The 15,000-nt window shown below is 40.6% G+C and overlaps 2 long non-coding RNA genes across 2 annotated transcripts in view; both read right to left on the reverse strand.

Moving 5' to 3' along the window:
- LOC138979863 (uncharacterized) overlaps positions 1-15,000 on the reverse strand; it is a 474,427-nt gene that overhangs the window by 66,449 nt on the left and 392,978 nt on the right. The gene's annotated exons all lie outside the window — the stretch shown is intronic.
- LOC138979862 (uncharacterized) overlaps positions 1-15,000 on the reverse strand; it is a 33,424-nt gene that overhangs the window by 17,608 nt on the left and 816 nt on the right. Inside the window, exon 2 of the long non-coding RNA XR_011460160.1 lies at positions 1-9. This exon is cut by the window's left edge and continues 27 nt beyond it. This is a non-coding gene — a long non-coding RNA (uncharacterized lncRNA). The remainder of the gene's footprint in view (positions 10-15,000) is intronic.

Raw genomic sequence — 15,000 nt, forward strand, 5'->3', positions numbered from 1 at the left:
TCTGATGTTCTGAAAAGAAAAGAACAAAATAGAAGAAAACGTTGAGATGAGTGCGTACGTACGTGCATGCTAGTGTGTGTATGTGTGGGTGTGTGTGTGTGTGTGTGTGTGTGTGTGTGTGTGTGTGTGTGTTTGTGTATGTGTGTTTGTGTATTTGTGTGTGTGTGTATGTGTGCGTGTGTGTTTGTTTGTGTGTGTGTGTGTGTGTGTATATATGTGTGTGTGAGTGTGTGTGTGTGTGAGTGTGAGTGTGTGTGTGTGTTTGTTTGTGTGTGTGTGTGTGTGTGTTGGTGTGCGCGCGCGTGTGTGTCAGTGGTTTTATGTGTTTGTGCGTCTGTGTTTTTGTTTGTGTGTCTTTCTGTTAATTTACTGTGCTGTCTGTCATCCTGCCTGCCTGTCTGTTTGTATATCTGTCGATCTGTCTGTCTGTCGATCTGTCTGTTTCAAACAAGTTTGAGAATGGAAAACGTGACAGGTACAAGTTTCTAAGCCGAACCAGAATTTTGCAGTTCCGAAAAAAAGAAGAAAAAAAACTCACACAAAAATCTACCACCAACTGCATTCTTTTTTTTGTCTCGTCTGAGTAGTACACATGCCTCCTTGCATTTGTTTGTTTAGAAGTGTGTCGTACCGGCAGTGGGGTCAGGTTATCCCAGGTTATCTAAGAGAGTGCTTCGCGAACAAAGCTTTCATCTGCACTGCGTGTCAAGTTAGATTGGCTTATTGAGACACGGGGACAAAGCGAATCGAGCTCAACCATTCTAGGCCATTGTTTGTGGACACGGGAGGGAGGTGGTGCATTCTCATTACCCAACTTGACGTGTCTCATGCGACAGTAACTGATCAAATGCCAGGTGCGGTAAAGGGGTTTCACTCAGATCGAGACACCAATTATGCGTGATCATTGTTCACTTAAATCGGGACAATAATTATGCGTGATCATTGTTCACTTAAATCGGGACAATAATTATGCGTGATCATTGTTCACTTAAATCGGGACAATAATTATGCGTGATCATTGTTCACTTAAATCGGGACAATAATTATGCGTGATCATTGTTCACACGGGTCAGGACACCCTACTGACAACAAAGCTTTCATCGGTTCCTTTTATTCCTGGAATAATTGGTCTACAAAAACGAAAAAGAAGAATAACCAATTGAAGAGCGAGACTGTTGTGCTGTGCTTGCACCGAGTGATTGACATCACAGAGTGCAAAAGACGAATATGAATAAGGTCTGCATTCTCAAGGTTTTTGTCCTGAATGTCGTGTCCCAACCTATCGAACGTGGGATCGTTAGTGCAATTTTAGATGTGCATTTTGAGCAGCCAGAGAATTTCAAAAGTAAAGCATCAATTACCACATGTTGTGCAAAGCTGCTGACAATAATTGAAACCATAGTCTATTTATTTATTCATTTATTTGCATGTGTATATTTGTTTGTTTGTTTATTGGTTGGTTGGTTGGCTGGTTGAATGATTGATTGATTGATTTATCTATTTGAATGGTTGTTGATTTGGTTGCGTGTTTGTTTGCTCGTGTTTCAATTTGTTTTTTTGTTTTTTATTTGTACACATTTCTTTTCTTTCTTTTTTTTTATTTCTCGTTGTTTGTTTGCATATAGGTTTTTTTCGTTCTATTTGTTTGCTTGCTTTTTTCTGTTTGTTGAACTCAGAACTCAGAACTCAGAACTTTATTACATAAGGATAAAGGTTTTAGGCTTAGCCTAATCTTCCAACCTGTCCTTGGAACATATACAGAGAATAATTGTACACACACACACACACAAACTCACCCTCGCTTACACACACACACACACACACACACACACACACACACACACACGCACACACACACACACACACACACACACACACACATACACACACACACATCCCCCCACACACACATGTTCGCGCGCGCGAGCGTGCGCTCGCATACCTACACACATGCACATGCAATCATTTCATACCTAAAATGAACAGTATCTCATCAAAGTATTAAACTAGTAAAACATCAAAATAATGGTCGAGTATAAATATAAAAAATATTGGACTCGCAAAGTCATAAAAAACAAGACCAGACACAAACAACAGAATTTTTTTTTTAATTTCTTAAAAAAGTACAGCAATGTATTGCCGAACAGGGCCATATACAGGCAGCTTAAGTTTCAAAAAGAAGGGGGAGGCGGACGAGGGATTACGCATTCAGATTAACTACATATACAATATTTAAAAACAAACAAACACTTAAGAGCATTGCATACATTATCCGAGTACACAATGGAAACTGGACATCAGGGGCAGTTTATAGTGTGATCAAATATGTGTGCAACTGCCTTTTAAAGGCCTTTAAGGGTGCGGATCGTTTGATTTCTATTGGCAAAGAATTCCACAGAGATGATCCTGAAAAAGCTAAGCTGGATTTATAAAGATCTATACGAGGATTTGGAGGAAGTAAATTTTGAGACCCATACCTCTTCGTAACATGTGTAAAATAGGATTGCACATAACTGGGCACATCACCATGAACTAATTTATACATAAAGACAGCCTTATTGTATGCAAGGTGGGTTTTTAGGGGAAGGAAATTAAGGCTGTTTAATTTCATTTCTGTAGACATGTGCGATTCATACAGGATAAGTTTCAGACTTCGCATAATGTTTGAGTTTTGACAACAAATACAAATTCCTTGATAACACTTTGCAGAGGTTGCTTATGTGTGTTTGCCATTTCATTTCTTCATCGACAGTTACGCCAAGTATGCGATGTTCTATTTGCGATGTTGAAATAAGACGAGCTCTTTTGGTCAAAGCTTCGGTTCACACCACCATTGTTGAATTCTCAAAAATACGCCGACGGCGACATTAGATAAGGAAAGACTCATTGAAAGCAATTAGGGCGGTGAAGAAACTTGACACACAACCTCGCAAAAAGTTAAGGAAACACGATAAGCCCACTGTTTTTTTCCTTATGCAGAAGGATGCTTAGCGTAAATGATCGCTTAATTGTACGGTCACACGAGGCCAGTTCATCCTGAAAGCTTCCTTGCGCTGCTACTAAGGCCAAAGAAAAATATATGTTGGTTTAGGGTAACCCAATCGACCCTATTTTTTCCCGCCGACCCTAAAACTTGTTTTTCTTTCTCAAGAAAGCCTAACTTTTGGCACATTTTGCCAACCTTACTGAGACTAAGGGAAGTAACCTCCTTTAAAATCGACTAAAATAAAAAATAAATTAAAAAAGCCGACCTACCGACCCTACAGTTGGTCACGTTACCTTAAACCAACATATATTTTTGTTTGGCCTACTCAATTATTCAATGGCAAACCAGGAAGGTCGATCTAGGAAGAATAGAGAGATTTATCCAAAACTGAATGAGATGGAAGGTATCTTCTTTCCCGTGTGAGTGGTCGTGTTCTCTGCAATAGAACTGGTTAGGCTATTTCGTGAAAGGAGAACTACCTCTCACGTTGACACATACCCAAACTCAGAGGACTGCTTTCTTATTCTTCAGCCTAGCAATAGTTTGCTGAATTGTATTTTGCAGATTGACATAGATGTCAGTGTATGAATTGATGCAGCAAAAACTTCCAACTCTACAAAGAGTACAGACTAATTATTAACTCTTACATCGTGCCTGTCACATTTCAAAGAAAATCTGCCATTTTTACAGACATGTTTCAGGTCTTACCAAAATAGCTACTTTATGTTTCATTAGGTGTAACCAAAAGTACTCGAGATGTCGCTACTATTATGTCCTCTTGTCCCAAACGCCCCTTATGTTATGTTACAATCATTCGTATCAATCTGTGTTGTCCCTCAAATTGATTCCCAGTAACCTGATATCAACATGATAATGTCTCGAATCCTTTGAGTTCAAGAACTATTACTTTGAGGCACGTTTACCATGGGTTCCTATATGTCGCGCCGCACACACACACACAATGAGCGCTCGCGCACACACACACACAATGAGCGCGCGCACGCACACACACACACACACACGCACACACACACACACACACACACACACACACACACACACACACACACACACACACACACTCACTCACTATCCAGCGAATTTGAAGCACTGTCAACGTGAATGACTGCAATACAGCCATAAAAAGAAAACCATCGACACAATCATAAAGCCGACCAGGGCAACCCATGAGTACAAACTCTGTGACTCAGTGCATGAGTTGTCAACCACATGAACAAAGTGCATTTCAGGACGCTGACAGAAGCCATCATCGAGGGTTGTAAAACGAACGTAATATTTCACCAGTCTCTGAATGATCATGGGACGACATTATTATTGCTTGTTTGCATGTTGTAAAACCGCGGCAAGAAGCGGACAGAAGCACTCTCACGCACACACCCCCCACCCCCCCCCCCCCCCCCCCATCTCGCCAGCGGAAAGACAAACACGGGCAAAACACGATAATTATACAGACGCAGGGATATCAATGAACAACAAGTCGCGTAAGGCGAAAATACAATATTTAGTCAAGTAGCTGCCATTTTTCAGCAAGACCGTATACTCGTAGCATCGTCAGTCCACCGCTCATGGCAAAGGCAGTGAAATTGACAAGAAGAGCGGGGTAGTAGTTGCGCTAAGAAGGATAGCACGCTTTTCTGTACCTCTCTTTGTTTTAACTTTCTGAGCGTGTTTTTAATCCAAACATATCATATCTATATGTTTTTGGAATCAGGAACCGACAAGGAATAAGATGAAAGTGTTTTTAAATTGATTTGGACAATTTAATTTTGATAATAATTTTTATATATTTAATTTTCAGAGCTTGTTTTTAATCCGAATATAACATATTTATATGTTTTTGGAATCAGCAAATGATGGAGAATAAGATAAACGTAAATTTGGATCGTTTTATAAATTTTTATTTTTTTTTACAATTTTCAGATTTTTAATGACCAAAGTCATTAATTAATTTTTAAGCCACCAAGCTGAAATGCAATACCGAACCCCGGGCTTCGTCGAAGATTACTTGACCAAAATTTCAACCAATTTGGTTGAAAAATGAGGGCGTGACAGTGCCGCCTCAACTTTCACGAAAAGCCGGATATGACGTCATCAAAGACATTTATCAAAAAAATGAAAAAAACGTATGGGGATTTCATACCCAGGAACTCTCATGTCAAATTTCATAAAGATCGGTCCAGTAGTTTAGTCTGAATCGCTCTACACACACACACACACGCACACACGCACACACACACGCACATACACCACGACCCTCGTTTCGATTCCCCCTCGATGTTAAAATATTTAGTCAAAACTTGACTAAATATAAAAATGTAGGTCTTGAGGTTGGAGAAGAACGACTTGTATGTACATTCAGCACATTTGTCAAAATGATAAGCTGTTATTCAGGCCAGTGTGTTCAAACATGCAGCATAGCAATGCCGCAATCACACAAGCGCGACAATTCTCACAAACTTAACAAAATGTGTGACTAAAATCTTTGTCGTTTTCTGACTATATCCCCTATGTATGTTTTGCGAACATGCAAAATGATTCCATTGTAATTGTAAGGTTTAGAAGTAGGATCTGACGCAGTACTACGGGATCGGGTGAACATTGAGGGAGAGTCCATCTGCTCAAATAATACACCAAAAAACCCAACATCATTGTGTACAGAAAACAGCCAGGCTGTATATTGTTGGCTCATGTACAAGTTGAAGGATGAAATGCCCAAAAGTCTGAACCACGCTACGTACGGTAATGGATACGATCGTTTACATGGTAAGGACTGTATCTGTAAAAGCAATGATGAGCGTGAGGAGAAGAAGAATGTTCGCTGAGTGTGATATTCCCGGCGTATCGCCTCCTACTTCCTGGTTAAACCACTTCAACAGCCAACTTGAACTGAGCGTGTGTTGTTCACAATTTCAAAATGTCTAAATCAAACACAAGTTCTCATCATCAAGCCACAGTCCCCACATCACAGTCAGTGTGCCGTGTAAGTATCTCACCGGGCAATGAAGTGTGGGTCGTGCAGTTTCACAACGCCCTCGACGTACATACATAGCACTTGCAATTCATTGAAATCCCAAACAGACTGCGTAAGCTTCCTGGTACCCTTCACGGTCATAATAGATATCTTTATTTAGTTAAGGTGTCAACGATCCTGTTCACCACCTCAGATGCGTGCTAGCAGGCTTTCTCAGTGTTTCAACTTGAAATGAAATAGGTCCCCTATGTATCAAAAACCAAGAGCCTGGACAAAGTGTTAGCTTTACATAAAATAGTCTTCCTTGTTTGTTGAATTTTTTTATTCGTTGTTTGCGATGATAATGAAGTTTTAGTTTCTAATCGTGAACTGGGCATAGATTTTAGCTTTCTTTTCACAGTCTATGAATAAAACTAATCTGGACTATAGAGCAGCAGTCATTTTCGGTGACGACCAATATCTGACCGTCATACATTTGCTCCAAGACTTTTTTTTCTCAATATTTTTTTACAAGTGTATTTTACCCTTTTAATTTATTTTGGAGATTTCATGTCAGTATAGCTATTGATATTGAGGAACAGTAGCCTTTAACACAATTATTTTAGTCATCGTGTTGTAAGTTTATGTTTCCAGAGTTCCTGCTCAGATGCAGCAGGTATTATCATTGTTGCTTGACTGTATTAAACCATGTTTCAGTTTTAGTGTTGATTTTCGTGCTGATTCAGACACAGAGAGAGTAAGCAACAGTTATTTGACTTCCGTTTTCTTCCAACTGCTAAAAAATTGAAATTTTCTGAGCAGCTCGGTAATGGATGCTTTAAGTCCCTTTCACTTTGAAATGACGAATTTCTCTTTTTTTTTTAAAGCTACAAACACCGGCATACACTTTCTCGGGGACTTCAGAAAACTGGTGAACTTGGGTAAGTTAGTTTAGTCGGTCTGTCTGTGGACTGCCAACACCAACATCACTGTATCATCACTGGTGGTTCGCTTACACTGTCTAGGAAATTGTAAAACAGTAAACCATTATTCCGTTTTTTCGAAACAAATTTTGTTCATCGCCAAATGGGGCATCCAATGCAAAATGTTTGCTTCACTTGGGCCCGTCAGAACGCCAGGACTGGACTCTAACTTTCCAAATCTTCACATGATGACTCAAGAGAAATTGCTCATAGAGATCAAAGTTACAGGATATCTTCACAAATCCGATGACCGACCCAGTGTTATATCCCCGACCAGTTTTACTCCGCCAGTCTCACCGCGGGGAAACAAAACTTGAAACTGGAGTGGTCGTGTAAATGGGCTGATACACCGGGTAAATTGATCAGTTGGTTATTTATGTTAGCGCTGTGATCAGTTCTTTGATATTTTAGTTTTGGTTTCGTGTTTTTTAAACAGATTTCATAAGTGTGTGTGTTCTGTCGAAAATATTTCCGCCATTGCGTCCTCATAGGTTTGCCGCTTGAAGTTTGCTTCGAAAAGACACTATTGTATTTGGGGTCAAGATTTCCGACAATTAGGAATTGAGGATTTAAAACAGATAGCTCGATTGGACACTGTACTATTTACAATAAACAAGATGGTGCTGTACACGACAATTTTAGCACGGCACCGATGGTTACTGACGACTTAATTTGTTTTGGACGGTACGTTACGCTAGTCTACCTATGAAGGGTGAGCAAAAAGGTCATTGCCTTAATTGGAATTGGCTAAGCTATTAAAATACACATATATACGCATAACTGAAGACTGTGTCAATGAAAGTGGCTCTGGACTGGCTCTAACACTTTCGGAGCAATATTTCATATCAAAACAGTGGAGGCGAATTCAGTATTAGAGCTCACAGTCCTGTGTTATAGTTGCCTTGTTTTGTTTAGCGTGTGCTGACAAAACAAGCCCCGGCTCGTCAAGCGTTAAACGGTTTGTCTTTCGCCGCTAGCCTGCAGGCGAGTTGGCGTTGTTTATCTCTGGTGGCCACTGTTTATAATTCAGAATCTCGGAACCGAGTCTCAGTAAAAACTCTTGGAGAAGTCTGCAAAGCGAAGACCAGAGCTTTTTTGCTATGTATGTGGGGGTTTTGCAGACGACATTTTGAAGCATACGCGTTGCCATGACTGCATCAAAATGTTGTATTAAAAACTTCGATAAAGTATCTCAGTTGCACATTTTAGCAAGGTCAATCATTATGCTAATTTAAAATCGCTTCAAGCACTTATTGATTCAAACCAAAACTGTGAAATATAATCTGCTAACACTTTCTTTTATCTATCTAGAGAGTATTGCCAGGATGGTCACGTGAATAAACGGGATTATGTATGGATGAACCGAGTTGCATTCACTGAAGTGGCCGTAACACAGGTTAAATAGCAATCTGTTAAGCACACAATCTCCCCCCCCCCTCCCCAGCCCCCCAGCAGATTAACAAAATAAAAGAACTTGATTTTAGAAACAGCAGCCGGAGAGAGGCGTGGGGGGGGGGGGGGGGGGGGTTAAAGATTGGAATTTAATTATAATTGGATAGATCCGCCGCACTGCCAAGAAAAGTGTACAGTGTTTCACCCACTTTCCCGAAAATATATGCATCTGTGTTAAAATTGTCAAAATGGAGTTCCAACTTATCATCAGTGATCAGACATAATTATGTAGATAGATGATCAATGTAGGCTATATTATAGTCTCGGCTGTTATCATGCACTACTGACTCAACAACACAAATACTTGCTGAATATAATATCTCTATTTGAAAGCATATCCAAAGGAACCTTTTAATTGTCTCTGTTGATAAATATCGAAGTTCATTGCATTATCTTTACTCTAGACTTGTATTCAGTTTCTCTGTCAGAGCAAAGTATCGTCTGCTACAGACACCGACCCAGCAGTAAGAAAGCATAGGCTCTAGCTGAATACATTTTATTTTTTTCTCGTCAAAAGTAGAAAATACATTCATTCGTAAAGAAGAACTAGGGTTTAGATGAAAAGGTTAGTCAGTGTAATATCATATATATACCAATAGATTAAGGAAGATTTTTAAGAAAGTGCCGATTGTGTTTTTTGTGGTTAGGCCTATCTTTTATCGCGAGTTCCGACAGTAGCGGCTCGGTTACTGCGGACCAGCATAACTGAGTTCACACAGAACTATTCTCAGCTGCACTCAACATGGAAAAAAACCTGTGTTAATTGTTTTAAGACAACCACATTTTCAGTGTAACACTACTTTGAAACTTCTGCTTCTTGTCATCATTATAATCATTGCAAGGGCTCCAGGAACTGAGAAATGTTAAACACACTTAAAACCACGTAAATGTTACAGGAAGGCGCCTATGGTGCCACAGATTTCCGAATTCCTGCGGCTCAGCAGCTAGCGGCCGCCGTGACCTTGCAGGGCGGAGCATCGAAATTTGCGCGGAATATTCAAAAAGCTTAAACCACACTCACTTTTTTTTCTTGAAAACAGCATAAATATTGTTTTAAGCGTAATAAGTTTAATCTGTATGTATGCTGGAGGTGTAAATGCACTAACATGCATATTTTGTTGCTTGTAAGATGTAGTGTTCACTTACAAAACTTTGACAAGTTTGGTCTTTCGGTTGGCGGTGTAATGTGATTCTTATGTACCGGTTCGACATGTAGGAAACAGCAGTATTTAACTGATTTCTTCCGCATTGAATCTTTCTTTGTGCAATCAGTATAGAAGATTGCAGAGAGTGTATTCTGATGATTTAAAATGTGTGTATTATTATTAAGCAGCCCTGATAGTACTGACTATGTCTCTTTCTACTAAACCATGGGTGGGAGTTCCTCCGTCTCAGACGGATTTCCGTCTCAGAGAAATTTTGACAATTTTTTTTTTTTTTTTTTTTTTTTTTTTTTTTTTTTTTTTTTGCGCCCTCATTGATAGTCATCTCATACTGTGTTATGCCAAATGGACTGATAGTGCACTTTTTGTTGTTTCTAATGCTTGCCAGGTCCCTAAAATTTTTAGTTTTTGTTACTTTTTGTATCTCCAACAAGGTTCTTATTTATCAGAATTAAACTCAGGAGAGGCCAGAGAAACCCTTTTAAATTCATAAAATTCGTTTTCGGCCGGGGGCCTTCGCCCCCCTGGACCCCCCACCAGGGCGCTGCCCCTGGACCCCGCCGGGGCCTTGGCGGCCCCTGGACCCCGGCCTTAAAAAAAGTTCAGTCTTGGAACAATTTTGGGCTCCCACCCATGCTAAACTGACTCAGTGTGTGACTTCTTAACTGTGCACATTTTCAGCCAGAAATTCATTTCTCTTCCTTGTCTTGCTTGCAAATTTGTTCTTTCCTGGCCGAGCGATAACATAAACACCCCTGCCAAGGGTTGTGTTCTGCGATGTTTTAGAGCTCGGAAAGGCAGCAGAGGGCTTGTCATCAGCTTTCTCTAAATGGATTGCTTGAGGGCTAATAAGGAAGGGATACTGCTATATCAGTGGTGGTTGTTGACATCTTGTATATATACAGCTTGCTGAATCCTAATGCATGGGCCAAAGAAGGAAACTCGGCTCCACTGATTTGATATGTGTTGACAGCAACTGGACCATCTTTGAAAACGAACGCCATTTTTGATCAAACCGCTTGCCAAAAAAGAGAAAAAGAGGAAAAAGAATTTATGTAAACTGCGTCTGTTAAAGAGCACCATATATGACATGACAGACAAACAAACAAACAAAAACAAAGACAACAGAGGGAGGAGGAGGTGGGGCTTGTTCTGGTAATGAAAAAGAGTTTAGACTGGCTTACTTTCGGAACAATAGTTGTCGACAGCAGTTAGACCTTTATTGAACTAGTGTGTACACAATTGTAAAAGATAGGCTATGGTCGGGAAGTCAGGACGCTAAGGTCGGGAAGTCAGGACGCTATGGTCGGGAAGTCAGGACGCTATGGTCCGGAAGTCAGGACGCTATTTATAAGTACAAGCTTTGACTTGACTACGATGCTCCATCCTATATATTCCATGCAACGAACAAATCCGAAGTTAAATTCACAAGATATGTTAGTCAGTTGTCAAAGACGTGTGTCGAATCATTAACTTTGGCCACCAAAGACATCATTATACACAGTCACGCTGCGACAGCTACATTGTCTACACGCCACCTGCCTGAAGGGATACGTTACATGGCACGTACTGTATAAAGAATACCAGTCAAAACTTGTCAAGAGGCTACAAAGTCTAGCTTCCAACCCTGGTAAGTGCATTGTGTGCGCGGGTAAAGACAGAGGGTGTTGTATCTGCACTACAGGATGTGCATGCACACAGCAGCACGGCGGAAAACACTTGACCCTCGCCCCGTTTCGCGCTTTTCTCTCGCCTTTTCCTTGATTTGGTCTCTTTCGGGAAACGAGAGAGAGAGAGAGAGAGAGAGAGAGAGAGAGGGGGGGGGGGAGGAGCGTGAGAGAAGTAGGTTTGAGAGAGAGAGGGTTGTTCTGGGAGGGAGGGGGAGAGGGCGAGTGTAAAACTGTTCGACTGACCAAAAAGGAAGACGAGTAAAAACATGTACTGCAGAGAGGTGTGAGACAAAGGTCCATTACGTAGCGTTAAACTTTGTGTGGGGCGTGAAAAACAAAGAAGATCGTGTTTCGTGTCAGACTTAGAGTGACCAAGACAAGACAAGACAAGACAAGACAAGACAAACCCATTATTGGAGAGACTACAAGATAAGTAAGTGTTCATGTTTGTTTTTGAAAATTATTATTACTATTTTTTACATCCAGCCTTCGCCTAAATAGGGTCAACTAAAGCACACAAACACAATAATTATTTGAAGTAAAAATGGTAACTTTGTATGTGAAAAATTAGATGGAGTGTACTCAGTGTACTATGAGGAGGACTGAGTTAGAGGCTATGTATTCTATGTAAGTTTCGCCATAGTCAGAGCACCAACTGTTAAGTGCTCTCAATAACACTGACATAACTGGGGCGGGGATATAGCTCAGTTGGTAGCGCGCTGGATTTGTATTCAGTTGGCCGCTGTCAGCGTGAGTTCGATCCCAGGTTCGGCGGAAATTTATTTCAGAGTCAACTTTGTGTGCAGACTCTCTTCGGTGTCCGAACTCCCCCCCCCCCCCCCCCCCCCCCCGTGTACACTACATTGGGTGTGCACGTTAAAGATCCCACGATTGACAAAAGGGTCTTTCCTGGCAAAATTGCTTAGGCACAGTTAATAATTGTCTACCTATACCCGTGTGACTTGGAATAATAGGCCGTGAAAGGTAAATATGCGCCAAAATGGCTGCAATTACTGGCCGTATAAAATTTCATCTCACACGGCATCACTGCAGAGCGCCTAGAACTGTACCCACGGAATATGCGCGATATAAGACTCATATTGATTGATAACTAATACTTCCTTTGTTTCAGGAATAAAAGAAGAAACGTGAGACTGAGAGTTGGGTCGTCGTGTAGTTTCTGTGTAGTTTTAATTTCTTGGAGTTGATTGGATTCCCGGAAAGGTTTCTGGAAATCTACCCGCAACTCATTACTGCGAAGTCAGTTCAAATAGCTCGAGAGGCCCGTTTGCTAAATTTATGCTAAGCTTCCAGGAGGAGATTAAAATGTTAATATCATCTGTCAAGATTTCTGCCACCTGACTTTAGTTTGCAAGCTTCTGCAAGTAGCTTTATTAACCCTTCTATTTTCTTCTTGAATTAATCATGAACTCTCTCATGACCAAAATTACCAATCTGACGTCATCTCTGGAAAAAGTGAAGTGGTCAAGATTTGACGATTGGTCTTCCCAATCAGACTGCAAAAGTGACTTTATACAACCGAGTGGGTTTTTTTCGCAAACGATTTTTAATGTTGTTTTTATCTATTCATCTATTGTCATTGTCTGCTGCTATTGCATCATGAATTAGAAACATTACTGTTCTGTCTGGGAAAATATCTATGTAAACGTAAGTTCAATACAACAAAACGACCTTGACAAAATAACAGAAACAGTAATGACCGCTAGCTGCTTTACAAAGGCAGAGGAAAGGGGAAAATGCATGAAAGGAAATGCAGCAAAGAACGGCGACTCGTGTTCGAAGTTTCCTTGTCCATTCATTGTCGCTAATTTGCTTCAAACTACACCGCTCCTGTCAAAAGATATGCTAAACACTTGAACGCCTTCGTCATGGTTTCATATGACACTGAGTCACTCCTTACACGATCACGTGTCGCTTTATTTACAGGTATACCTGCTTTTCCGCGTATATGATCACATTCACCACCGAATGTCTGTTCAGCCTTTACTAGGGATAAGAGCACACAATCACCACCGAATGTCTGTTCAGCCTTTACTAGGGATAAGAGCACACAATCACCACCGAATGTCTGTTCAGCCTTTACTAGGGATAAGAGCACACAATCACCACCGAATGTCTGTTCAGCCTTTACTAGGGATAAGAGCACACAATCACCACCGAATGTCTGTTCAGCCTTTACTAGGGATAAGAGCACACAATCACCACCGAATGTCTGTTGAGTCTTTACTAGAAATAAGAGCACACATTCACCACCGAATGTCTGTTGAGCCTTTACTAGGGATAAGAGCACACATTCACCACCGAATGTCTGTTGAGCCTTTACTAGGGATAAGAGCACACAATCACCAGCCTGGTTGCTCAGTTTTTGTTCAGAGTGATAAATTGTCTTGAAAACTGATTTGGCAGTTTGAAATAGGTGTAATTCACGAAAGTAACCCCCCTCCCCTAGAACATAAAAAACCCACAAAAAACAACCCAACAACAACAACAACACAAACAACAATAACCAAACAACAAACAAGCAAAAACAAAAAACCCACTCTTCACAAGAAGCACACAGGCTGTTTGGGTACATGTTTTACGTTCAACACTGTCAATTGAAGTGTTCCACTGTTGAACACACTTCTTATAACCAGTAATGAACACTGTGCGACCTACTTATTAATTCTACTTGCAAATGTACGTAGCGCACATGGTAAACCCGAAATAGTGTTTACAATGTGTGCTTCTTTTGCAAGTAGAATTACAAAAGTGTGTTTAAAAGTTGAACACTAAATTTACAGTGAAGGGTGTTAATTATTTCCCGCGTGACAACTGTCACAGATCTATGGTGGCGAACACGATCGCTTACACGAGAGTTAATGTAGCTTTAAAGGGAACGTACATCTCTCACTGTTCTAGCCAGAGTTGCTTTCACAGATTCATCCACGTTTGTGCCTTTAAGTGCAAAATAACGTTCCGTTAGAGTCCACAAGGACGATTCACACCGACTTTAAGTCGACACTCCAAACGATTTTGTCCCTACAAATTAAATCTCTTGAAAGTTGTTGCTGTGCGTACGGTTTAAAGTGGCGTACATTAACTTGTCAGTCAAACTTGCAGTTGAGCCATCAGGCTACAGGGCGTCCAGTGCTGTCGTTTTGTTAAACTTGCACTTTGTTGGGGCTGTTTAAACTGTGTTTTCTTTCAACAAACAAAATCCCCAACAATGTGTAAAAGTTTGTCTTGTGTTGTGAGAGCTTTAGCGCTGAATGCCTTGTAGCCTACTTCGTGTATGAAGCAACATTGTGTTGAAGGACGTTCACGCTGTCTGGCTGGTATCCACGTCAACGCTACAAAATATGGGTGAAGAATTTCTTTTTTTCAGCGATAACCACCAGAGTTACCGTTACACGTTAAAAATCTGTTGAAATAGGATAGATCTGTTGCGCTAGAAATACTGTGAACCTAGAGAGATGCGTGAAAGGTTGTGAAAGGTTGCTTCCCTAAAGGACTGTACGTTGAACTCTTATCTCTGATGAAACACAGGTCATTTGAACCATGTACCAATGCCACGTCTTTACCCACTGAGGATAATTACATGTGTGTGGAAGATACGAGGAACATTTTCATGACAAAATGTCACGATAAAGCGGTTTTGAGAGTCGTAAGAATATCATATTTTCGATGAAAAGTCTTAACGGGGAAAAAAGCACATCAACGAACTCTTAAGAGGTGTTCTCCCTTCTCGTTCACCTTTGGGAGAAGACGAAAT

Source organism: Littorina saxatilis, linkage group LG11, assembly GCF_037325665.1.
Source record: "Littorina saxatilis isolate snail1 linkage group LG11, US_GU_Lsax_2.0, whole genome shotgun sequence".
Taxonomy (NCBI): domain Eukaryota; kingdom Metazoa; phylum Mollusca; class Gastropoda; order Littorinimorpha; family Littorinidae; genus Littorina; species Littorina saxatilis.